Here is a 25,490-nt window from a genome sequence, read left to right on the forward strand (position 1 = left end):
GCCAAAATCAAGAGTTGGACGCTTAACTGACTGAGCCACCCAGGCAACCTTTCCCCTCCATTCTTAAAGATACTCATTTGGGAACATGTCTCAGTCAGCACCTGCTATGCTAATGCTGCATAACAAACCATTCCAAAACTCAGGGGTTTATGACAATAAGCATTTACTTTTCTTGTTTACGAGTCTGTAGAATGACTGGTATGGCTGTGCTCCAGGTTTCAGGCTGGCCTGGCTTGGCTGCAGGCATTGAGTTGGGTTCAATCTGTTCCTTGGACCAGCAGCTGTTCTGGGTGTGTTCTTACCTTGGTGGATCAGAGGAGCACAAGAGGCCAAACCAGGCCAGCACGTTTAAGACCTCTGCACACATCACATCTGCTAAGAGCCCATTGGCCAAGCCAAGTCATATGGCCAGACCCAAAGTCAGGGATGAGGAGGTGCCCGCCATTAAACCATGGCCAGCAGGAGGATGTATAATTCTCTTAAGGGGAAAAGCAATGATTTGGGAACAATGACCCAATCAGTGTGAGAGCTCTTTTGGGAAAACTATACGGCTTAGAGTCCCACAGATGGTGGTTCGAATCCCAGCTCTACCCTGACCAAGCCTCTCTACCCCTCTGGGCCTCAGCAGCCACTTCTGTAGAATGGGGTGAATGCTTTCTGTCAGAATTCCCATGTGTCTCAATAATCACAAATAACAGTTGAGTTCCTACCACATGTCAAGCACCAGGGGAAATGCTCTGTATGCATCATTAGCTCTGCACCCTTTCAAGGCCACCCTTCTCCTCATCACTCAAACATTTGTGTGGATTCATGTGTGCAGTGGATCTCAACTGGAGAACAGATTTGGGACCTGGGAGCCCAAGGATCTACCAGAACAGAGGGAAGGTTGCTGAAAGGAAAGTAAGTAAAGATCTGAAGGTCAAAGTCACTAACTTCATAGATCCTGTGAATGCTGCCCTATGGGGTTTGGAAGGGCTAAGGGCTCAAAGGTGTAGCATTGCCATAGGGGTTTCTTCTCACTCTCACTCTCACTCACTCTCCTTCCTTCAACAAATATTGATTGAATGCCAGCCCTTCACTAGGCTCTAAGGATGGGGAAACTGAGGCACAGAACCATTTCCCTGTTCTTACTAAATTTACAGGGTGTATTATATTATCAGGGCTCTCCGGAGAAACAGAACCAGTAGGAGATCTAAATATGGAGAGACAGAGAGAGAAATTTATTATAAGGAATTGGCTCAAGTGATTATATGGAAACTGAGAAGTCCCAAGATGTATAGTCAGCAGGCTGGAGACACAGAAGAGCCAATGGTATAAGGGCCATTGCCAAGCCAGTAGGCTCAAGACTTAAGAAAAATCAGTGTTTTAGTTTGAGACCAAAAGCAGAGGGAAAAAAAAAAATCCCATGCCTCAACTCAATCAGTCAGGTAGGAGGAGCTCTCTTTTATTCAAGAGGGCTTAGCCTTCTTGTTCTATTCATTCCTTCAACTGATTGGATGAGGCCCACCCACATTAGGGAGAGCAATCTGCTCTATTCAGTCTACCAATTCAGAGGTTATACTCCTCTAGAAACACCCTCAAAGATACAGCAGAATAATGTTTGACCAAATATCTGGGCTCCCTGTGTGTCAGTCCAGCTGACACATAAAATGAACCCCACCACATAGCCTAACAAGGAAGAGAGAAACTGAAGGAGTAAATATCAGTGGAATGAGAATCAGAGAGCAGAAGAATCAGGTTCTGTGAGGACTCACAGTGAGGGTGGCTGGTGTGCGAATACTCGAAAGATGGAAGGAGAACAGAGACACTCAGTGGGGTTTCTAGCATCCATGAGCAGGTGAAGGGGGCATTTTTGGAGCTGGAGAACTTTCAGCCCATGAATTCTGCAGTGATGATCGCGGCCATTATGCTCTCCAGTATGCTTGGAGGGGAAGCCGGTGATATCAAGATTGTCCACTGAAATTAAAATTCTTACAGGGAGGGAAAATTTACTCACTGTGGCCCGTCTGTGAGAGGGCTACCAAGATTCAACGGCAATAAGTTGCCTCGAGGAAGGGTCCTGAGAGTAGGGTTTTGCTTGTCCTTGGCTTTATTATTTTTTTCGATTGCCAGCTTCTTTTTTTTTTTTAATTTTTTTAATGTTTATTCATTTTTGACAGAGAGAGACAGAGCATGAGTGGGGGAGAGGCAGAGAGAGAGGGAGACACAGAATTGGAAGCAGGCTCCAGGCTCTGAGCTGTCAGCACAGAACCTGACATGGGGCTCGAACTCACAGACTGTGAGGTCATGACCTGAGCTGAAGTCAGACGCTCAACAGACTGAGCCACCCAGGCTCCCCAAGATTGCCAGTTTTTTTTAATCATTTAAAAAAAATTAATTCATTTCATCCTCACAACAATTCTCCAAAGGAGGGATTATAATTTCTATTCCTTTTATTTTTTTTTTTTATAGATAAAACACTGAAGGGTTCAATAATCTGCCCAAGTTCCCATAGCCTGGCAGCCGGGCCTCAGGGTCTATGCTCCAAAACACCAGACCAGTGCCTCTCCTGGTTCTGTCTACCCAGAGTTTCAGTGTGTGTTTCTACACAGTCGGATGACCTGTATCCTCCAGAGGATCCACTCTGGGGGGGGAACCTTCTGAACCAGATTGGGTGAATGGTGAATTTGTGACAATCCACGTTCATCCAGCCGTCCATTTCCTGATTTGATCAGCCCAGTCTGAACACATAAACATGTGAGGGAGGTACCTGCTTTCAAGGACTCCCCAGATTCCTGACATTCCACACCTCCACGTTCCTTCCTTTGCTCAAAGGACTCTGGTGAGAAAAGTCCACTGTAATTGGAGAGTGTGCACCTGCCTAAGTAGCTTCGGCAGGATGACCCCGAATCACAGGCTCAGCCATGGCTCCGTTTTGCATTTGAGCACTTACTACGGTTTTTCTGGAACAAGAATGGGCCTGAGGTCATCTTGGGTAAGGGTAAACCAATATTTGCCGTTGATTTTGAAAAAGGGAGGGTATCCAATTGGCCTATCCCAGCCGTGCCTGGCAGAGGTTATGAGAAGGTGACTTTTGCATTAAAAGCCCAGCTTATGTTTTATGTATTTCTAAAGAGCCACAATTTGAACCTAATTCCTCGTCCTTTTAAGAAAAGAACCCCAAAGTTAGTATTTAAAATGTCACATGCTCCGTGGGTCATGGAGGGCTGGACAATTTATGCCGGGCAGTAATAAGATTGACGCTGAATGACTTCAAGACCCTGAGAGTTGCCTAAGAGGTCGGGAATAGAAAATCTGAAACTAAACCATGAATAAATCTTAGGAAAGCTGAAAGCAGAGCTTTAAAGAAAGGAAGCTGGTAAATAGGCTGAATTTAAACTTTGAATCCACGTTATGAGGTCAGTGAAAGGCAGTGCCCCTTAGGCCCGCAATGAATTGTGGAGGGTCGGTGTCTGCGTGAAGCAGACCCCTCACCAAGGTCACCTCACCTGCAGCACTGTCCTTATTGGCCAACAAGACAGCTGGGATATCGGGGCACAGAGCTGGCGAGCGGCAAAGCTGGCATTTGAGCCCCAAGTGACGCGTATCAGGACTTGGAGGCGTGCTGAGCACTCAGGAAGCGATATCCATGACGACGGCGACGATTACTGTTAATTATTACTTCAAAGCCTAGAGCCATAAGCTTTAGGACCTCATGAGTCTCGATGTGTGATGCCTTCAAAAAGACTCTTCCAAAAGCGACCTCTGTTATTCTGGAAACTCAAACGGATGTGTTGCCAGAAGCGGATCATGGTAGAAGACGTACCCATCACTGACTAATCCCGCCCCCCCGTGGCTGCCCCAAACCACCATGCGTAGTCACAGCTTTTTATTACCCCTCTTGTCTCGGGACTGCTTCTTTATCAACATGTGTGCACACCCTCCCAGATCGGTAGTCAGAGCCACCGCCTGGGGAACCCCCCCCCCCCTCCCCGGGCCTTGGTGGGCTGCGGGTTGGGGACTCCTACAACCCTGAGCCCGGGGAAGGCGCCCCGTGCAGTGATGGATTTTGCGCGGCTTATCATCTCTCCCCATAGCCCAACCTAACTGGTACCATCCTTCAAATTAATTCCCTCTGAGATTGAACAATTTGGCCATGAAGTCCAAGGGCTTCTGTAAAAGGACGCCAAGATCTCGCACACACCAGGGCGCGGAGGGCGGGGCCACTCCGTTTTGTTGTGTTCTGTTTTGTGTAAGCATCCACGCCTCCGGAGCAACTCTTTTTCTCTCTTCATTTCTTTCTTTTTTTTTTTTTTTTTTTTTTTGCTACACAAATGATCCACTTCAGCCCCGCATGGCCCACCCCTCCCCACCCTAGCCTTTCATTGCTAGCAGAATCCTGGTGTCCCCTGGGCTGCACGTGCAAACCACCCAGGCAGCGTTTTCAAACTCCTGAGGCCTAAGCAGAGTTCCGGACCAATTAAATCGGCGCTCTGGGGGAGGGGCCCAGGCATCTGGGGTTCTGAAGCTCTGCAGGGGACCCCAATGTACAACCAGTGGGAAACACCCCATTCTAAACCAGCCCTAATGCTTCTGTTCCCCGCCACGACTTCTAATTTCACCTGCTCCCACCCTAATGTACACACACCCCACAATTATTTTTCTTTTAAATGAAAATGTTACCTCTATTTGTTCATTTCGGAGGAGGTTAATAGTCAACAGTGAAAAAGTACAAAAGAGTAGGGGAAAAAGGCTTCCTCCCACCAGCTCCCCTCCCCAGAGGGAAAGGTCCCCGTCCTCTGCTCTCTGAGGGCACCATGACTGAGGGGACTAACTGGCAGAGTCTTTGGGTCACAGAGGCCTGGGTTTGAGTCCTGCTTCTGCCATTGACTTCCTAGATGGCCTTGGATTGGTCATTTCCGCTCTCTCATCCTGTTTCCTGTCCGTAAATGGGAGGCAATAACACCTGCCTCTTGGAGACGGTCAGGAGCAGGAAGGAGGCGTTTGGGTTCTCTGTTGCAGCTTAGCAAATGATCCCAGTACTTAAGAGGCCTCTGAAACAAGCACTTTCTTTGCTCATGATTCTGTGAGTCAGGAATTCAGGCCTGGGGGGGTCCTGTTCCCTGAGATGTCCTCTGGGGTCATTCTCCTGGCTGGTAGCTGGGCTGGACTAGAAGGTCCAAGAAGGTCCAAGACAGCTCCCCTGACATGACTGTCTCATCGGGGCCCTCCTCCATGGCCCTTCCCCTTGTGACTAGCTCGGGCTTCCCCACAGTGTGGTCTCTGGTGGGCGGATATAGATGGCCCTCAAGGAGAGCGTAAAACAGGAACGCGGAGGTGCTCCCAATTTCCTAAAGCCTAGTATCAAAGCTCGTGGGGTCAACCCAGATTCAAGGGGAGGAGAAACACACACCGATTCTTGATGAAAAAATGGTATCGTCATCCTGCAACAGAGCATGTGGGATGGGATATTGTGGCAGGATCTTTGGACACATGATCCACGGTGAGAGGGGTGAATGCAGAGGGCCCAGCACATAGCAGGTGCCCACCAAATGTTTGTTACACTTTTTCTTAGCACACAGTTCTTCTGACTTTAACTATCGCTCATCGTTTAGATATGGCCCTTTCCATTCCATCCCCAGTGCCTGGCTAAGAGCCTGGCACAGAAGAGTGAATGTTTCTACGAAATCTCAGAGGTGGCATGAGACCAGCATGTATCCAGTCCTGTAGGGACTAATGGGGTAGATTCCTAAAATGCCAAGTCATGAGATTCCCCTTCCCTGACTTCACTCCTCCCTTTTACCTGCCGGTCCCTCTGGTCTGCTATGTCCTCGACCTGACACGTCCTCCTTGTCTCTTGTCATCGCAATGTCTTCCCATCCAGATGCTCCACGTTTACCGCCAGGAAACAACTTACACGTCACCTTGTGCCCAAAGACTCCCCAGACTCCTGCGCAGGAAGACAAAGCACACCTATGTCTGAGCACTGGCCGAGGTGTGGGCTCTTTGCCAGGCACCGAGCAAGAGCGAGATTGAGAGGGGATTTGGTGACCAGGCCAAGCAGGGTCTTAAGTGCCCCGTAAAGAACTGGAGTGTCATTCTCCAGGAAAAAGGGAACCATTGCGGGCATTTTTAGGAGAGGAGAGACACAACTAGACACACAGCAATGTGTGTGGCACCAGATGAACAGAGGGCAAAAAGATGTGGTACATTGTGCACCATGTTGGCATTCCGAGTTCTGAAACCTGGACAGTCAGAGCAAGGCTGTCCCCTGCAAAGCCCCCGCCCCGCAGAGAAGGAGACTGAGGCTTACAAGGGGAAGGGGTCTGCCCACGGCGGGGACCACGGGCCTTTGGCCGTGCAACTGGATTCCAGAGGCTGTGTCTGCAAGGCGTGTGTCTGACATTGAGAAACGTCTTAGCAGCATAGGGGGTAATGATTGATAGGTCTGATGAATGCAGCATGCCCATTATTATTGAAATTTATACACGGTCTACCAATGGAAGACTCTCTCCCGAGCGTGCATCTCATTTGGTCTTCACAGCTGTTGTTTTTCAGCTGAGAACCTGGGAGTCTGGCCCCTGGATTGACAAAACTGAAATCCGGGGGTATCTTCCAGAAAGCAAATTCTGGACATAAAGCCCCCATTCAGAAACTGCCCTCTGCCACTAATTCACGTGTGACCCGGGCAAGGTGGCTGCCGAACGTGAGCCATATTCTAGGAAGACGAATCAGGTCACGTACAAGATAACCCAGCCCAGACCCTCACATAGCCACGTGATTCATTCATTAACAGAGATTGTGAACACCTACTAGTTGCCAGGTGTCACAGTAGGTGCTAAGGATACAGGAAGATCGCCATAGACAAGGATTCTGCTCTCCTGTGCCTTCTTGTCACGTGGAGCAGATAAACTGTAAAGGAAACAAATCAGCAAAGCAAAATGAAAATAAATACAGCATGTGGTAAGACCATGAAGGGACCAGCTGGACACTGTGAGAGGCATGCACGGCGAAAAGCGATTTGATTTGTGGGTGTCATTTCAGGAACGATTTTGAGCCCTAAGACACGTTGGGCCCTGGGCTAAGCCTTAAAGCTTAGAGCTGGTCCAAGATCACAAAGGGAGAAGTAACATAAGGGACCAGACACAGGCATTAACCAGTCTGTACGCTCACCCGGGGTTTATCCCCACAAATTCACGTTATCTGCACAAGGTTCTAATTCCACTACATGCTAGGGCCTGAGACACGTTGCTTAGCCCTTCTGAGCCTCAGTTTCCTCAACTGTACGACGACCGAGGATGGTAATAATAGGGCCCCCTGGAAGGGTCGTTGTGGGGATTAGAAGATTGAGTTCACAGAAAGTGCTTACGACGGTGTCTGCTGCTTGGTCATAGCTATTCTTACTCCCCACACCCTTGGATGGGGCTGTCACTGGCCTTGGGGTCTTTTGTGCAGAGCTGGCCGAGGGGAAGGGGTGCCAGGTGGGGAACTTAGTCTGGGGTCCCCCGGAAGCACATCCTGAGGCAAGGATTTGCACGCAGGTAGCTTATTGGGGAGGTGAGGGGGATACTGGTAGGAAAGGGGGAAGTGAACAAGGAAGGCAGCCAGGGAAGGTGTGACACATGCCTGTGTGCACTGGGGGTAACTGGAGCTTAGTCGCCCTGGGGAACTACAGAGGCAGTGAAGCCCACAGCCTTAAATTTATCCCATGTAAGGGCAAGGGAGCTGGGGTATTTATACCCCAGCTCTTCCTCACTGATAGAGGGCTATGGGGCTGGTACCAGGAGTGGTGGGGTGAGGGAGAGAGAGCGTGAGTTTTCAGCAAGCCTGTTGCCCGTCCTGGCATGCAGAGTAGGCCCTGGCAGCCTCAGAAAAGCCTCAGAGAAACAGTAGTGGCTTCCGAAGTCGGGACATACGCACTGCAGTGGTCCGGATGAGGAGGAGATGTGGAGGGGCTCCAAAAGAGCCCAGTGGGGGAGGGGGGTTGCAGCATGAGTAGAGACACAGTCAGGCCAGGTCGTTAACCTCCAGGGGCTGAAGAAGAGCAGAGGGAGATCTCATGTCAAGCTTATCCCAGGACAGGGGAGGCCTTGAATGCCAGGTAAGGAATTGGGACTCCATTCTGAGGGCAGCAGACAGCCCCTTGAGGCGTTTGAGGAGGGAAGGGATGCAGAGCCTTACTGTAGATAAGAAACGACAAAATCATTGAGGCCGGGGGGGTCTGCCCCATCCCTACCTGTTCCCAGAAGCGGCTGACTCTGTTCCTGCCAAGCTCGCTCCACAGCCCGGAAAGATGGGCCAGCCAGGAGGTGTCCTAAAGACACAAACTCTAGGGACAGCTTACAAGGAATCCTCTGATAAACCAGGCAGGTGGGGGACGACGCCCCCCAGGGACATTCTCAAGTAAGAGCAAGGTCAATCACCACCTCCCAGTGGGTGGTAATGGTATTGAAGAGTCAGATACGCAAGTTTGGGTCAGAGCTGAATTCCTGGACACAACAGTCCAAGGGCTTCCAACAAAGGGTCTCCTTTGCCCCTCACCCCGGTGGCCCCATCCTTCCTCCGAACAAATGTCAATTATGAGAGACCGTTGTTTGAAAGGATGGCCATTCTGCTTATGTCTTGAGTCTCCACTTGGGACTGACCCTGCCGGAGGGGGACTGAGGAGGAAGAGAGCCACGGTCCCTTTAAGCACGCACAGGCCCTGCACTGGGCATGTGCCCTGAGCAAGGCCCCACTCAATTCTCTCCATCCCCTGGCAGGAAGGAAGGTGTCACCTCCATTACCCAGAGCTAAAAATGTAGGCTGCGAGAGGTTAGAAGTTTGTCCTAACACAGTACTCTGGATTAAGGAGTCCAGACTTATAAAAGGTCCTGTGGTCAAGTACGGAAAGGTGATCCTATGAGAGCGGGAACCCCTGGAGAGGAGGCCTTGCCATCTGATGGACTGGAGGTGAAGGAGGGGGGCGAAATGTGCCCCAGCGTTACCAAATTCCTGAATGTCTGTGTCGCCACAGTTTATAGATGAGACACCAAGTTGGGAGAACGGAAGCAAGGGACAAACTGTTGGAAAGGAATGTCGCGCTCTCGGTGTCTGCGCATGAATCATCCGACCGTCTGCAGCAACACCTAGAAGAAAATGCGGAATGCCAACACTGTTATTAAAAGAGACATTTTGCTGACGTGAGTAAATCAGAGCCGGGAAGAGTGATAGAAGGGGAGGCCAGGGGGATGAGGGGTGGGCTCGCAGCTGGGAAACCCAGGCTCTGCTACCGAGCTCCCAGAGGCAGCAAAAGGGATCCTTGCCCCACTCTGGACGTCTGAGTGTATACATACGTGTGCGTGCACATGTCCACTGGCACATGTCTGCGCGTGTACGTGGGGAGGGTGAGAGTGTGTGTTACCACACCTATGTATATGTCTGGTACATATGTGAGTATGTGTTTGCACTAATACAGTCTGTGATGTGTGCATGTGGGCGTCGGAGTGTGTGCACTTGAGTGTGCTCATGTCCCCGAGCATGCGTATATGCTCCTGAGCACATGTGCTTTCTCACGGGCTTGTGCATTTTAGGGGAGGTTGTTTTCCCCTTCCCTCTGCCAATGCAAGTGGCAAATCGGTGTTCAGAGGCAGGGCGTAGATCTCCTAATCTCGGAATCTGGGCTAGTCTGGCACTTAGCAGGTGCTAATATTTTTTAATGTTTTTTGGGTTTTTTTTTTTTTTTTTTGAGACAGAGCATGAGCAGGGGAGGGGCAGAGAGAGAGGGAGACACAGAATCTGAAGCAGGCTCCAGGCTCTGAGCTGTCAGCACAGAGCCTGACGAGGGGCTCGAACCGTGAACCGTGAGATCATGACCTGAGCCGAAGTCGGACGCTTAACCGACTGAGCCACCCAGGCGCCCCAGCAGGTGCTAGTATTTTAAGTCAAGCCTAAAAACTGGATCCTCGCCCTGAGTGCTCACAGTCCGAGTCCCCAAGGACATGAAGAGTTTAGGAGCAGGAGTGAAGGGTGGGGTTCCATTTTCTGCCGGCAGAATGGAAACGTATTTCCTTCCCTCATCTTCCCTGGTGGTGATTCCTGGCCACACCCGATTCCTGCCTCTCCTGCTTCGTTCCAGCCACGCTGCCCTTCCTTCGGCTGCTGGCTGTTCCACGATTCATTCTTCCCTCTTCAGGACCTTTGTCAGGTGCTCTCTGATTCTAAAGCACTCATTCTCTATGCCTCCTTCTCCGTGACCCCCACCCTCCACCCAACCTTCACCTCCCTCCCTTCTCCTCATCCCACCGGCCTCAGCTTACACATCACCTCTTCCTGGAAGCCCTTGCTGTCCCATGGTTTTGTTTTTGTTTTTTTACTTTGTAAAAAAAATGGTTATTTTTGAGAGAGAGAGAGAGAGAGAGAGAGAGAGAGAGAGAGAGAGAGAGAATCTCAAGCAGGCTCCACTCACAGCATGGAACCAGACACAGAGCTCTATCTCATGACCCTGGGATCATGACCTGAGCTGAAATCGAAAGTTGGACACTTAAATTCCTGACCAACTAGGCGCCCCTACTCTTTTCTCTTTCTTTTTCTTTTTTTTTAAGTTTACTTAGTTTTGAGATGGAGAGCGTGTGAGCAGGGGAGGGACAGAGAAAGAGGGAGACAGAGGATCCAAAGCAGGCTCTGTGTGGAGAGCAGAGAGCCCGATGTGGGATTTGAACTCACAAACCATGAGATCACAACCTGAGCTGAAGTCAGACACTTAACCAACGGAGCCACCCAGGCCCCCCTACCCTTTCCACTTTCTTGGTGATGGCCCTTGAAGCTCAAAAATTTTTAATCTTAATATTATCCAATTTACCTCTTTTTCTTTTGTCGCTTGTGCCCCTGGTCTCGTTTCTAGGAAAACCACTACCTAGCCCACAGTCACGAAAATTTACTCCTATGTTTTCTTCTAAAAGGTTTATCATGTTAGCTCTTACATTTAGGTCAGCGATCCATTCCGAGCATTCAACAGATGAGCACTCAACAAATGTTGAGCAGTTACTATGTGCCAGCCACTGATCTATGGCTGGGGACACCTCAATACATCAGTGAGCAAAGCGCGCAACTTTGAAGAGCCGGCCTCCAGGAGAGGAAACAGATAAGAACCAAGAAAACCAACGAGAGACTTTGAGCTGGTATTGAGCCCTGAGGAATGGAACCACATGGCATAGTCAGGAAAGTGGGCAGCTCCAGGAGCCAGGAGCCCTGGAGCAGGTGCTAAGGGCCTCGGCGGGAGGGGAGGTCATGGTGCTAAGAGAGCTTCCTAGATCTTACTGTATTTACGAACGGCAGACTGAGGCCCAGGGAGGTGAGGCAAGGTGTCCAGCACTGCGTGGTGATGCATTCAAACAAACCTTCTGATTCATAGGGTCCACTTCTCCCACCAACTCCCTGGGGTTGAGAGTGAGGCTGTCCCCGGAGGAACACAGCGCATTTTCTTTCTGCAGCGCCGGGTTTGTGTTTCCAGAAAGAAGCGGGAAATGCTCTGATAGTACCTGAGCAGTGTCTTGCATTAAGTACTTAACCCCTCTTGGATTAGATAATCCACATGTGATTTTTAGGGGCAATCCCCTCCCTGGGAATGGTTCTGCTTTAAGACGGGCTACTCGGCCTCCAGTTTTGATAAGATAGTATCGCAATTAATCCATTTCTCTTTTGGGCTCTGCTGAAACATCTCCCTTAATCTTCATGATCTCCTACCATGTGCTTTGGTTGGGACGTTAGGGGACCAGATTCACCCCGAGGGCCTCCACGAAGTTGTAAGGAAAGGAGATAAAAGTCAGGGCTTTGCCTGTCTGGGGCCAGGTTGGCTGAATTTTCATCAGTTGGACTCTCAGGTTCCCAGGCCGTAGAAAAATGCCTTAGCCTGACGTATTTTCCCTTTGGGGTGAGGGGGATCTGTGGCTACTTTGTGGGACCCTCTTGGCAATGGGAAAGAACAAAAATCCAAATACTAGTCTGCCACAGGGGCTCTTGTGCCAGAAATCAGCATTTCAGAATTTTAACAGTAACTAGAGTGGTGTCCATTCGAGACCATCCTGCAGATCACCTCTGAGCCTGTCCCCAAGGAGAGGGAGAATCAGCCTACCATGACCGGGGGGACCCTCCCTGCTGATGGAAAAAGCACTCTACCAGGAATCAGGGGACCTGGGTCATGTGTCACTGGATAAGTCATGACACCTTCTCTGGGTCTTGGTTTGTTTTTTGTTTTTGTTTTTGTTTTAATTTTAGAGAAAAAGAGAGAGAACATGAATGGGAAAGGGGGCACAGGGAGAGAGAGAGAGAGAAAGAGGGAGAGAGAGAAGGAGAGAATCTTAAGCAGGTTCCACACTGAGCATAAAGCCTGACTCAGGGCTCAATCCCATGACCCTGTGATCATGACCTGAGCTGAAATGAAGAATCAGACACTCAACCCACTGAACCACCCAGGCGCTCTTCTTGGTTTTTCTATATAAAAAATTGCAGAGGGGTGCCAGGATGGCCTAGTTGGTTAATCTTCTGACTTCAGCTCAGGTGATGATCTCGCGGGTTCGTGGGTTCGAGCCTCGCGTCAGGCTCTGTGTTGCCGGCTCAGATCCTGGAGTCTGCTTTGGATTCTGTGTCTCCCTCCACCCCTCCCCTGCTTGTGCTCTGTCTCTGTCTCAAAAATAAAAACAAACATTAAAAAAATTTTTTTTTTTTAATTGCAGAGGGGCATCTGAGTGGTTCAGTCAGTTAAGCATTCCACTCTTGATTTCAGCTCAGGTCATGCTCTCACGGTTTGTAAGTTCAAGCCCTGCATCAGGCTCTGCACTGACAGCATAGAGCCTGCTTGGGAGTCTCTCTCTCCCTCTCTCTCTCTGCCGCTCCCCTGCTCATCCTCTCTCTCCCTCTCAAAATAAAAAAATAAACTTTTTTTTTTTTTTAATAGCAGATTTGGCTTGGTCCCTCTCTAAGGCTCTTGGTAACTAAGCTGGCTTCTGAACTCATGCACAGTGACCGGTCAGTGTTATAGGGTGACTTTGGAGAGGGATGGAGGAGAGATTTACTTCCTGAGATCAGTTCTGTATGTTTAGATCTGCCAAATCCACCACCCGAGTTGACACTAGCCATGTTTGGCTTCCTAAATTTAAATTCATTTCAGTTAAATACAACTTAAAATACAGTATGTCAGCACATTAGCAACATTTCAAGTGCTCAGTGGCCACAGGGGCCAACAATGGTCCTGAGGAGTTGACTCAGTTCTACTCTGCTTCCCAGATGGCGTTTTCTCATACACATCGAGTGTAATTCCCTCTCCATCTTGTCAAAGAAAATGTCCTTGTTTCCCTCTTCTAAATGAGAAAACTGGCCCGAGAAGCAAAGTCATTTACCCAAGTTATTTGTCTGGCACAGGGGTGGCCAGACAGAGCTGGGCACTTGTATTCTCCAGATGCAGAGACGGAGGTTTCAGGGGGTGGCAGGGGGTGCGCCAGGTCTCCGGGCCCCACAGTGACCCACCCAGAGAGGCCTCTCCCCACCCCAGCCGGCAGGGACCCCTGAGGTAGGTGCCTTCCCATGCTGGTCCTGGGTTCTCCGGAGGAACACTTTCTGCCTGGGAAATGAGGAAACAAGTGAAAATTCATGCTTTTGCAGTGATGCAAATGAAAATTTCCAATTTGCTACTCAAAAGCATGTCCCTGTTTAGAGATAAGAGTAAACTTGAGTCTTTGTTATGAGTGATTAATTCATTACAATGCAGAGTCTCCTCACAGTCTCTAGTCCCACCGCATGGTTTCAGAAGCTGGTGTACCTGGCGGGAGTAACTGGCGGGAGTAACTGGCCGATCCCCAAACTGTGTGTGTGCGTGTGTCCCTGTCACAGCGTCTGGGGCTGTCTCGTTAGGTCAGAAAAATGAGGGAAGTGTTCAATGAAGCAGCTTTCTAACCAGTATCTGCACGGAAAGCACTCGTCCAGGTGGGCATCAGGGTACCCAGGTCCTGAGCCTACTTTGCCTCTTGCTCCTTGAGCCTTTCATTTTAATTTAATAAGAATTTATTGTTGTGAGCAAAGTTGCTGGCCAGGGAAGCAAAATGGGTTTCAGCTTTCATGCCAACTGTGATTGATTGGTAGTTACTGCCTACAGTACTAGCTCAAGAAGGGTTCTGAGGACACCAAGAGGCTCAGTGGGCGAGAACAGCCTGATTGATTACTCATGTCTGCTGGGGCCCCAGAGTGGGGCGCATCCCACAGTCAAAGGAGATAAATAATAATGATGCTATAAATCGTAATCCGAGGAATAACAGTGAAACTTTCCTGATCAGGTCACTGGGAATATCAAGTAAGACTATGGATGGGAAGGTGCTTTGCGACCTGGACAGATGGTCTCATGATATCTGGACTCATTAATACTTTGACTGTGAATCACCATTTCCCTGTTCATGCTACTCTATCCTTTGCGCTAGACCATTGCCAGGCCTTAATAAGCCTAGAGTAGCAGTGATGAGGAAGGAGACCCAGAGGCATATTTCATTCATTCATTCATTCATGCACCCATTCATGCCTGCACCCAGCAGCTCCGTTCACTCATCCAGGACACATCTCGAAGGGTCCTGGCACCAAGACCATCCAGATGTCTGACTCCTCAGAGCTCCCAGAACACTTGACCTTTGGACTTGATCTTTGGAAAAGGAACAAGATTTGGTTCCCACCCAGGCTTGTGGCCCCTCAGAGCCTCTGGTGCTGGTTGATGGCTACCTGCCAGGACCACTGAGGGAAGATGCCAAGCCCCAGAGCTGAGTTCATCGTTTACTTGGTAGGTGATCCCAGAAAACACTGCCAACAGGTGGGGACATGACCAGGGAAGCGAAGGAAGCCAGCTCAGGGAGCATTTCTGAGCGCATTACCACTGTGAGTGAGTGGGGCTTCCTCCAGCTGGGCTCCGACAGGAAGCATAATATAGAAAGGCCTCCAAGTTGCCCCACCCCAGAGTGAGGAAGTTAGGGTATTTGGCCACCGGCTCCCATCCATTGGTGGTTGAGGGCTCCTCCTGGGGCATTAACTCCCTGACTTTTCTGGCCATCCCCATATGCAGGCCAAGTTTGCTCCTGTAGCCAGAGAAAGCGGGGGGGGGGGCAGAGTTGCAGGTGTTGAGTTAGAAAGGCTTGGGTGTGTGTGAAGATCTGGTGAGTGCCAAGAGGCCGTGGGAAGGGTATGCCTCCATAAGAATCACAGAAGTTTAGATCAGCTGTAGCACGTAAAGATTGTCCGATCGGCCCTCTCATTACAGATCAGGGGAAACAAAGTTCAGAGAAGGTAGGAGACACACAAGTTCAAATAGCAAGCCAATAGCAATGGTAAAACCCTAATAATCACCATGTCATGAGTGCCAGGTACAATGGGAGGGGCTTTGCATACTTACCTCTAACCTTGTCATTATCCCACATGGTAGATGTTACCATTCCATTTTACAGTTAAGAAAACTGGGCTCTGAGGGGCGCCTGGGTGGCTCAGTCAGTTAAGCATCCGACTTCAGCTCAGGTCATGACCGACCTCAGAGCTTGTGAGTTTGAGCCCCAAGTTGGGCTCTGAGCTGTCAGCCTAGAGCCTGGAGCCTGCTTCCGATTCTGTGTCTCCCTCTCTCTCTGCTCCTCCCCCCACTTGTGCATGCGTGCGCTCTCTCTCTCTCAAAAATAAAATAAACACTAAAAATTTTTCAAAAAAAAAACCTGGGCTCTGAAAAGTGAAGTATTTACCCAAGGACACCACGCATTAAGTGGCAGAGACAGAATTTAAACCCAGAATTTAAAACCAGGTCTGTCCCCTGGGATCTTTTCACCACTCTGCACAGCCAGCAGCAGTTTCCAGGGACAGTTCAGAGCCCAGAGTTCTGCCCACTGCCCCAAGGCAGTCAACACAAGGGGTACCCTCAGGGTCAAGGGCCTCAAACTGAGGCTGTGTTGTTGTTTTTTTAATGCTTATTTTATTTTTGAGAGAAAAAGAAAGAGTGTGAACGGGGGAGGGGCAGAGAGAGAGGGAGACAGAACCAGAAGCAGGCCCCAGGCTCTGAGCTGTCAGCACAGAGCCAGAACTCACTGACAGGGAGATCATGAGCTACCCACTGAGCCACCCAGGTGTCCCCCAAACTGAGGCTGTTTTAACCGCCCTCAAGAGCTCAGAACCAGCCCACCCCGGCCTTCTCCGGCTTCCCCTACCAGCTCTCCCTCATCCTCAGAGGAAGGGCCTGGAGAGGAAGCAGGAGTGGGTTGGGAGGCAAGACCAAAGGGAGAGCAAAATGGGGAATCCCAGCGCTCTAGGCACCACGAAGGAGCCGCAGGAGTCAGTTACCCACTTGCAAATGGGGTGATGGTAACAACAGGAAATGGTTAATGGGCACTTCTAGCACCTGTCAGTCTCCGAAACACTTCAAACGTGTGAACACAATGAATTCTCAAACTAAGCACGGGAGGGCCGGGCCCCAGGTCACTGGGCTGGGGGATTAGAACCCAGGCGGCTTGATTCCAAATCTGTCATTTTGCCCACTCTGGGCACAAAAAGACCACACAGTGAGTCCCCTTCCCCAATACGGAACTCCGCAATCCGTGTTTACAAAGTGGCTTTGGCAAGCACTTCCTCATTCTCCCGGGTAAGGATCTCCACAGTTTTCTAAAGAGGACACAGATCCCACAGGGGCCAAGGTCAAGAGTAAGTCAAGTGTAAAGCCAAGTGCCCGTGCCCCCGGGGGGGGGGGGGGGGGGGGGGGAGGAGGGGTGGTCCGTGCTCAACAGGGCAACAGGAACATCCGGCTGGGAGAGGGGGCTGGGTGCCTCAGGGGCCTCCCCCTCGGGGCTCGGGCTCGAGCCGCCGCCTACCCCGTTTGCACCCACCCGCCCCCACCCGGCCCGGCGAGGCAGCGCTGACTCGGCAGTCTGCGAGCCTGGGTGCCCCGGAGCGGAGACCGCGCAGCACTGGCACCGTGAAGCCTGGGGACGTCCCCAGTGGCACCTGCCCGCGGCGGGGAAGGCGAGGGCCCTCAGGGAGCCTTCCTAAGGGAGCCCGGGGCAGGAGGAATAATTGTAGAGGGTCCCTCGGGCGGAGAGACAAGTGGGTTTGGGGAGTGGGGGAGAGGGCGGAGGGTGGAGTGGAGGACAGGCACCGAATTACTGGAAGGCACGATGACCCGCCACGCGTGGGCGGCTCCAGCACCCAGCATGATTCCCTGAACCCCCACCTGTGCCTATAAGCCACGTTTCTCACGCTACATAGCCACCTCCCCTCCCCTCCCCCCGCCAAGACATGAAAAGAGCAAGAAAGCCCCCAGACCAGGAAGCAGAGGAAGGAGGAGATAGAAAACCAACAGAAAAGGCTCCAAGAGGCCTCCGGGTCCAATCCCTCCCTGCTCAGAAGGAGAGACAGACCCCAGGAGGAGGGACCCAGGGATCCACAGGGCCTGGCCTGGGGTGGGGGTGGGGGGGTCAGTCCTTCCTGTAAAAGGTGATATAGGGCCAAGTCTCAAGGCCCCCTCTCCCTCCTCCTTCACTTCCCCATCCATCCCCTCCTTCCCTCCCTTTCCTCCTCCTCCCCACCCACAGCATCTGCAGAGGCTCCAAGAGGGATGGTCCCAATCTCTGTACTAGGAGGCCCCAGTGTTCCCCCAACCTTCAAGAACTCTCCTTTTCAAATCGTACCTCAGTCCCCGGAAGAATGGTTGGCTTGGAAAGCTTCTGTGGGTGTCTTACCACACGCCCCACCCCCCACCTCCCCACCTGTGGGACAGGCTGGGGAAGAGAAGGAAGGAGCCTGGGGTGAGGAGTGCTCCCCAGGCACACGGAGACCTGGCTCTCAGCAGCAGCCCTGCAGGTCCCCAGGGACTCTCCGCTCCCTCACCTGTTTAGGAGACAACCACCACACCCCCTCCCCCCTCCTCAACTCCTGCTGCCCTGCGGGAGACACTTCATTTCCAGAAGAGTCTGCAAGATCTAGTCCTACCTCTCTGGCCTTTCCTACTGCCTCCCTCACTGTCCAGCTCCAGACACATCACTCTTTCCGGTTTCCCCTAAATTTCCTCCTAGCCTCCAGACCCCACGCATTTGCACCTGCTGCATTTGCACCCGAAATGCCTCCCACAGTGCTTACAAATTAAAAGATCTCGGAGAGGGGCGCCTGGGTGGCACAGTCGGTTAAGCGTCCGACTTCAACCAGGTCACGATCTCGCAGTCCGGGAGTTCGAGCCCCGCGTCGGGCTCTGGGCTGATGGCTCAGAGCCTGGAGCCTGTTTCCGATTCTGTGTCTCCCTCTCTCTCTGCCCCTCCCCCGTTCATGCTCTGTCTCTCTCTGTCCCAAAAATAAATACACGGTGAAAAAAAAAATTTAAAAAAAAGATGTCGGAGGACCCCCATCACTGCTGGGGGGCAGAGTCGCCTTTTTTCTCTTAAGCAACTCAGTTCCCAGGCCTCAAGGGCTGGGGCTTTCTGTGGGCTCCTGTGCAGGGACGGAGAGGGAGAGAATAAGAAAACTTGCACATCATTGAGCAATTGTCTTCAGGGCAAGACTTTTTTCTTTTTAATTTATTAGGACGTGTCATTTCACAAGTAGTCCGTGTTTAAGACAGAATGCAAAAACACGAAAACACTGAAAGGAAGAGCAAAACAACGACTCACGCCCTCAGCACCAAGAGATAAAGACCACTGAGGTTTTGGTGTGGAGCCTTCCAGAGGTTTTTTTTTATGCATTCACGTGCGTGTGGTGGGTGTGACTTTTCCTCCAGAAGCTCCAGGCACCAGAAATACCACAGCACCTTGTTTTTCTAGAATCAAAATGAAAGCTTAGTCCAGGTGGTACGTCACCTGGAGCCCCACGCTTCCTTCTCTGTGTCTCCACAGCCACATCCAGCCGGGCCCACTCAGCGACCGGGGTCCTGGGCGCTCCTCTGTTCAAGCCCCGTGCCCGCGTGGGATGGCCCCAGCCTCCTCCACATCCACTCGCCGGCCCGTCCCCTCCACTCTGGCCACAGAGCCTCCCTTCAAACACCCGCACACATGCCGTTCTCTCTGCCTGAAACACTCTTCCCTTTTCTGCCCTTGGCCCCGGTTCAAGTCGCCTCATCCTTCAGATCCTTCTTTCTCAAGGAAGCCTCCCCCACTGCTACCTCACCTGAGGAGCCCCGTGCCCCCCTCCAAACTTCCCGGCCTGCCCGCACCCCGGTCTGTCATCGATCGCATACCTGACATGTCTGTCACCTGCGTTATGCCACGTCTGAGGGCGGGTCCACATCTCACTGCTCTTCCCCCGGCCTGGCAGGGACCTGGCGCAGAGCAGGCCCCACGTCTTTGCTGAACAAATGAACCGGCCGGTGGGCCCTGCGCGAATGTATGAATTCCTACATGTCACACCCTTAACGAAATGTCCCTTCCTTCCGCTCTTTTCTCTCCTCCACCTTCAGGCCGTGGGCGAATCCCATAGACTTGAACTCTGCAACATGCACCAAATCCATCGTCTCTGTATCCGCCGTCCTATCCCGGCCAGAGCGCCTGTCATTCCTCACGGTGACAGCCTCCAACTTCTCTCCCCTCTTCCTCTCTTGGCCTTCGCCGGACAGATTATTTTCGATTATTCTCCGCACAGATGAAAAGAGCAGCTGCAGCCGGGAGCCTTTTAAAATATGTAATTCAGATTCTGCGGTGACCCCCTCCCCACCTTAAAGCTCCCCTATGGGCTTCCCATTATGCTTCAAGTCACATCCAACTGCCTTCTGATGGCTTCCCCCAGCCCTACAGGAGCTTGACCCACCCCTTCCCTGCCCCTCGCCCACCCCACACTGCCCCACGGCTCGGCTTCAGCCATACCAGCCTCCGGGCCTTCTTAAAACATGATAAACTACTTGGAGCGCCTGGGTGGCTCAGTCGGTTAAGCGTCCGACTTCAGCTCAGGTCATGATCTCATGGTTCGTGGGTTTGGGCCCCACGTTGGGGTCTGTGCTGACAGCTCAGAGCCTGGAACCTGCTTCGGATTCGGTGTCTCCCTCTCTCTCTGCCCCTCCTCCGCTTACACTCTCTCAAAAATAAATAAACATTAAAAAAATTTTTTAAAAAAGCCATGATAAACTATTTGGCACGTGCCCTTCCCCTAGCCTGGCATGCTCTCCCCAGACCTCCACAGGCTCAAATGTCACCTCCAGGGAGAGGCTAATCTGGCCACGTGTCACATGTCACCCTGATTTTTTTGTCTTCACAGCACTTATCATTTACTGATATCTGGGGTGTGTCCGTGTACCCACGGTCTATCGCTGCCCCTCCCCCTTCCACGAGGGACCTTGCCCTGTCAGCTCACCGCTGGACCCCCGGCACCTCAACAGGCTGGTGCATAGTAGGTGCTCAGTACATAATTGTCAAATAACTCCAAGGACCTGCACGTGCCTGTGCATCTTGTACATCTGTTTGGAGTTGCAGTGTAGACCCAGATGTGTTATTTTCCCTTGTTAATTACTGCAGAGTAATTATAGTAAGAAGTGTAAGTACAGAATGCATTAATGGGGGAAAACATAAAAGATTTCGTGCACCGGCTCACTGAACACTTGAACCAGAGACGAGCCTCCCTGCAGCCTACTAGAATTCTCGCTTGGGTAATTTGGCCTCCTGAGTCTGGAGCCTGAGCCCTAACCTGCCCTTGCTTTCCTCCCCTTCTCTGGAAAGTCACTCCCAAGCCTGTCTGTGCCTCAATAGAGATAGTGGTGGGGCTGGTGGAGCCTGGGCCCTTCCGGGGTTAAAATCTAGCTTCTGTGTGTCCCCAAAGAGCTGGGGAGAGGGCGTGATGTTGGGCAGATGAGTTAACTTCTCTGAGCCTCAGTGTTTCCATCTGTAAAATGGGGAGAGTGATGTCTTTCTCCCAGGATTGTTATAGGTTCTAAAAGAGACACATATAAAGGGCACCTGGGTGGCTCGATTGGTTATGCATCCGACTTTGGCTCAGGTCATGATCTCGCGGTTCGTGAGTTCAAGCCCTACACCGGGCTGTGTGCTGACAGCTCAGAGCCTGGAGCCTGCTTCAGATTCTGTGTCTCCCTCTCTCTCTGCCCCTCCCCCCCCTCTCAAGAATAAATAAACGTTAAAAAAATTTTTTAATTAAAATAAAAAAAGAAACATATGCAAAGTGCCTCTTGCGCGGGTTTCAGCCATGTTGACTCCCTTCTGTCCCTCCTCAGGGTCAGAGAGAAGACATGCTCCCCACCTTCCCACGATAGGCTTTCCTGTGACTCTCTTCTTCAGGAGAATGGTGCAAAATTGTCCATTCATTGGTTTTCCCTCCCCTACACTGAAAAAACAGGTTGACTTTGACAAGGTTGGTAAAAAAAAAAAAAAAAAAGTATGATTGTTGCAGACCCATAGTTTTGAAAAGGGGTTGGGAGTGCTGTATCTTCCTGAAGGAAACTCCCGGATGTACAGCCAGATGTACAGCTTATGACATCTCTGCTCACTCCAGACACTCACTCACTCACTCACTCACTCGTGCCCAGGCGAAGAGAGAACCACAAATGCCCCCACGAGTGGAAACTCCTGGGAGAATTAAACTTGTAGGGCTCAAATGACAAGGGGAAGAGAGAGAGCCTAATGTCACACGTCTAGTCCTGGAGAAGCAGGGTCATTGCTGATATTCCAGAACCTGCTCTTTGGCCATTTACAGCTCAGGAGGTAGAGCTTGGGCTGGAGTTTTGCATCCTGATTACCCTGAGACGCCCTCTTGTGGGCATCAGCGGTAGCAGCAGGCTTTCCAACGTGTTCTGCCAGTACTTTAAAAGTACTCTTTAATTCAGTGCCACAATTCTTGTATATATGCTACCTGCCACCAAACACTTTGTTGTTTTCCGAGCACTGGACAAGGAAGATCCAATCTCACGACTGATCCTGCCTTTAAAATTAAACATGCCTTTTGCTTTTTCAAAATCATCACATAAAAATTTGAAACTACCGAAAAGCACAAAGAAAAAAGTTAAAACTCAGGAGTCAGCTCTTCTAACTACAACACAGCCAACAGGAGAAAGGAATGAGGTTACAGTCCTGGTTCACCAGGGGTTCATGGAGAAAGCATTTCAGCAACACATTTTGCTGCTTTGAGCTCAATTCCCAGCTCGTGAAGGCAGGTGGGCATCTGGGTTTGGGAGGTGAATCAGTTCAAGCTGTTAATCCCATAACTGAAGTCTCTTTCTGAGTTCCTCTCCCCAGACCCACTTTCTTCCTTCCCACAGAGACCGTTGTGCTGTAAGCTAAGTGGAGAAATGAGCTCTGGGTGTTGGGCTCAATTCATTCATTCGATACTGTTTACTGACCAGCTATTTTGGGCCAGACCCCCGTGCTGGCTCCTAGAGATACAGAGAAGACTAGAACACAGTCCCTGACACTCAGAGAATCCCACAATTACAAAGGCACACTTTGATTGGGGGGGAGGGGAGGGGGCGGGGAGACAAGGTACTACAGGAACCTGGAGGTGAATCCTGGCTCCATCAGCTCGAGCTATGTGACCGCATCCTCTCTCTGAACCTCAGTTTCCACATCTGCAAAATGGGGGTGATAAAAGCACCTACCTCATTAAATTATGGCACAGATTGAAGAGAGACAAAGTACATGTATAAAACACGTGGCATGCAGAGAAGTCACTTACTAAAGGCTGCTTCTCTTCGTCTATACTGTCCTCATTTTTTACACTGTGGTGAGGCAACTTGACCCCAATCCCTGGTAAACTCTGGATGTCTGTGGGACATGACTTTGGGGAAAATCACAGCATTTTATCTGCAGGCGGTGTTGGAAAGGATCCTAGAAATCAGTCAGCTGAGCCCCCTTATTTCAGAGAAGAGGACACTAGGGCCCAGAGAAGGGAGAACACGGCAGACCTGGAGAGGCACTGTGCTTGGTCCTTACGGCCCCAGACTCTGTAGGGAGGAGCCTGTGCTTGAATCCCGGGCTCTGCTGCTTGCTGTCACGGGCACATCAGTCCAACTTTCCGTGCCTCAGCACCTTCATCTGTAAAATGGGCATAACAATAGCCTTCATCCCAGGGCCGTGGGAGAACTATACTAACGGACTCCCAATCCGATGCTCAGTCTACTTCTCCTAGGATTTACATAGCTCAGAATATTAGGAAAGCAATTTTTCATTCTGACTGTGCACATCTTGCATTCAGAATTCATGGGTCAGGATTTGGCTCAAAATCTTCCCCAAATGTAAGGGCCTCTGGGCGGCAGCTTGGGTGGGAGGAAACAAACTCCTATTCCAGACAGTGTAGGGGTCAGTTATGATCACAGAGTTAAGATCAAAGCCGTACCACCTCCCCACCCCCACCCGCAGACGGCATCGCCTGACATCATAATTTAAGAAATTGGCTGCACCTTGGTCACGGAGAGTCCATTCACTGCCTGTCTTGGCATGCCCGAGATAAATTACGCCGGTTTAAGGTCAAAAACAAAATGCCAACGATTGCATCAAAACATCAGATTAAGTAAAAATAAACACAAGCGAACATTAGAATAAGTTAGCGTCTGGGTGAACCACTGCTAATGGGGATCACCCCTCGGCGTTTCCTCCTTCCTTTCAAAAATAGCTATGTGCCCAGAAGCCTTTCAGGGGTCACCCAAATAGAAAAGAAATCCCCCCGAGATTGGTTGCAAATTCCAGTTTCTCCATTTCTCTCCTGTATCACAATGGAAAATCACCAAGGCCACACGGAGATCCATAATGATTTTCTGTACACTCGTGTAAACAAAAGAACATACAATTTTCCTTTTCTTCCCAGTAGAGTGTTTTATTTCTTATTTTTCTAGTTCAGGGGAAAAGTTAAGATCATTTAGGGGGGTTGAAATCAAACACACAATATTAAAGAAATATTTGGAGAAGAAAGAAGCCAGTTGAAGGGGCTGTTGTTGGTCTTGAAGCCGGTTGTTTTATTTCATAATAAGGTTTTAGTGTTTTCGCGAAGCCAGTGCAAGAGGGAAGAGAGAGGTGGAAAGTTCCAGAAAGGGAAGGATGCTGGGCTCTCAGTAAGGGCAGGTGCACCCACTTTAGGTCGATAAGGCAGTTTATATTCTTAAATGGTTAGTTGACAGGCTATTTTCAAGAAGAATAATTGCCCCCAACATGATCACTCTGTGTGGCTGGGGCAAGGCCAACACGTGAGGCCGTGAAAAGACTCAGCTTTCAGCTCAAACCGAGGTCTCTCTCCAGGTCTGCCATTGCTGGCAAGTGACCCGGTGGTTTCACCCCCATGAGCCTCAGTTTTCTTGTCAGAAAAGTGCGACATTTATTACTGCAGTAATGTTTGAGAAGCCCCTAGAACAGGGCCCAAGACATAAGTTAATGCTATCCCTCCTCACTTTATTGTTGTCAACATTCTCTGACAAATCATGCCTTACTTGCTCCTCCTAAACCTTCTGAGGTCCTCAGAATTGGGATCCTCTGTCCCACTACTTTCAGTCTTCAGTGCTGAAGACAGTTATTTCTCAGGGAAAAGTGTAGGTGTTGTGAAAGGACAGGGAGACCTGGGCCCCAGTCCCAACTCCACCAAGTGCTATCCTCACTTGATGACATCTTGTATATGATTTATATCTGCGTGCCTGAGGTGCCCCTCTGTGCTCACTCACGGCCTGGCCACCGCATAAGCAGCATCCCTAGGCACTGAAAGATCTTACCAGATTCTGGACACTAAACGTGGTCCCCACACTTCAGGGAGCAGATTGGGGGGGGCATGAGAGCGACTGAGGACATTCACAGAGGACAGTCTGATCCAGAAAGCAGGCAGCTTCCCCAAACCCCAAGCTGTGAGCCATGCTTTTGTAAGGTGGCCTTCCCCGAACAGTCTCATTTGTCTTCCCATGTCCCAGTTTGCCTCTTTTCCCAAGGGACAGGCCCAGCTGCTCGCATCAGCAGGGCTGAGCTCAGGGAGAGGTCACAGAACATGACTGATGTGGCCGGAGGTGTGACGTCTGTGCACGGCTCCAGCCCAGGAGGCCCAGTGGAGGGCATGGGAGCTCTCAGCTCACTTGATCCCAAGCATCTGAGTTCATTACAGCCTCCCAAATCTTGGCTCTCTGAAGTCAGGTAAAGAAGGAAGGAAGGAAGGAAGGAAGGAAGGAAGGAAGGAAGGGGAAAGGAAGAAAAAAGAAAAGAGAAAAGAAAAGAAAAGAAAAGAAAAGAAAAGAAAAAAAGGAAAAGAAAAGAAAGAAAAAGGACAAGAAAAGAAAGAAAAGGCACAAGGAAGGAAGGAAATACAAGATCAAGGGGAAAGGCTGTGGAAGTGCAGGGAGTTGGGTGACCATGGCTCAGGTGCCAGCTCTGCCTGGGTGACCTTGAATATGACCTCAACTTCCTCATCTGTACAACAGGAGGTTGAACAGAGTTAGTGTTTCTCAAAGTCTACTTCAAAGAACTTCAGTTCTTATTCCAAAGGTCCAATAATTCTGGGAAACACGGGACGCGTTACACTCTTCGGGTAATGCCTGTTAGCATATTAAAGGCCCTGAGAAATCCTGCAGAAAAGAAAACTCT

The 25,490-nt window shown here is 50.5% G+C and overlaps 1 protein-coding gene across 24 annotated transcripts in view; it reads right to left on the bottom strand.

The window, feature by feature from the left end:
• The window catches only part of ZNF618 (zinc finger protein 618), a 377,016-nt gene that overhangs the window by 334,243 nt on the left and 17,283 nt on the right, over positions 1 to 25,490 (bottom strand). For 21 of the 24 annotated variants that reach the window (XM_047828945.1, XM_047828954.1, XM_047828949.1 and 18 more), the window contains exons 3-5: positions 22,844 to 22,973; positions 6,793 to 8,013; positions 5,783 to 5,929 (exon numbers count right to left, since the gene is read on the bottom strand). The exons of 2 other annotated variants lie outside the window; for them this stretch is intronic. The gene's annotated coding sequence lies outside the window, so the exon portion shown is untranslated. The remainder of the gene's footprint in view (positions 1 to 5,782; positions 5,930 to 6,792; positions 8,014 to 22,843; positions 22,974 to 25,490) is intronic. One more of the 24 variants, XM_047828944.1, reaches the window with a different exon arrangement.

Source organism: Prionailurus viverrinus, chromosome D4 (genome assembly GCF_022837055.1).
Source record: "Prionailurus viverrinus isolate Anna chromosome D4, UM_Priviv_1.0, whole genome shotgun sequence".
NCBI lineage: Eukaryota > Metazoa > Chordata > Mammalia > Carnivora > Felidae > Prionailurus > Prionailurus viverrinus.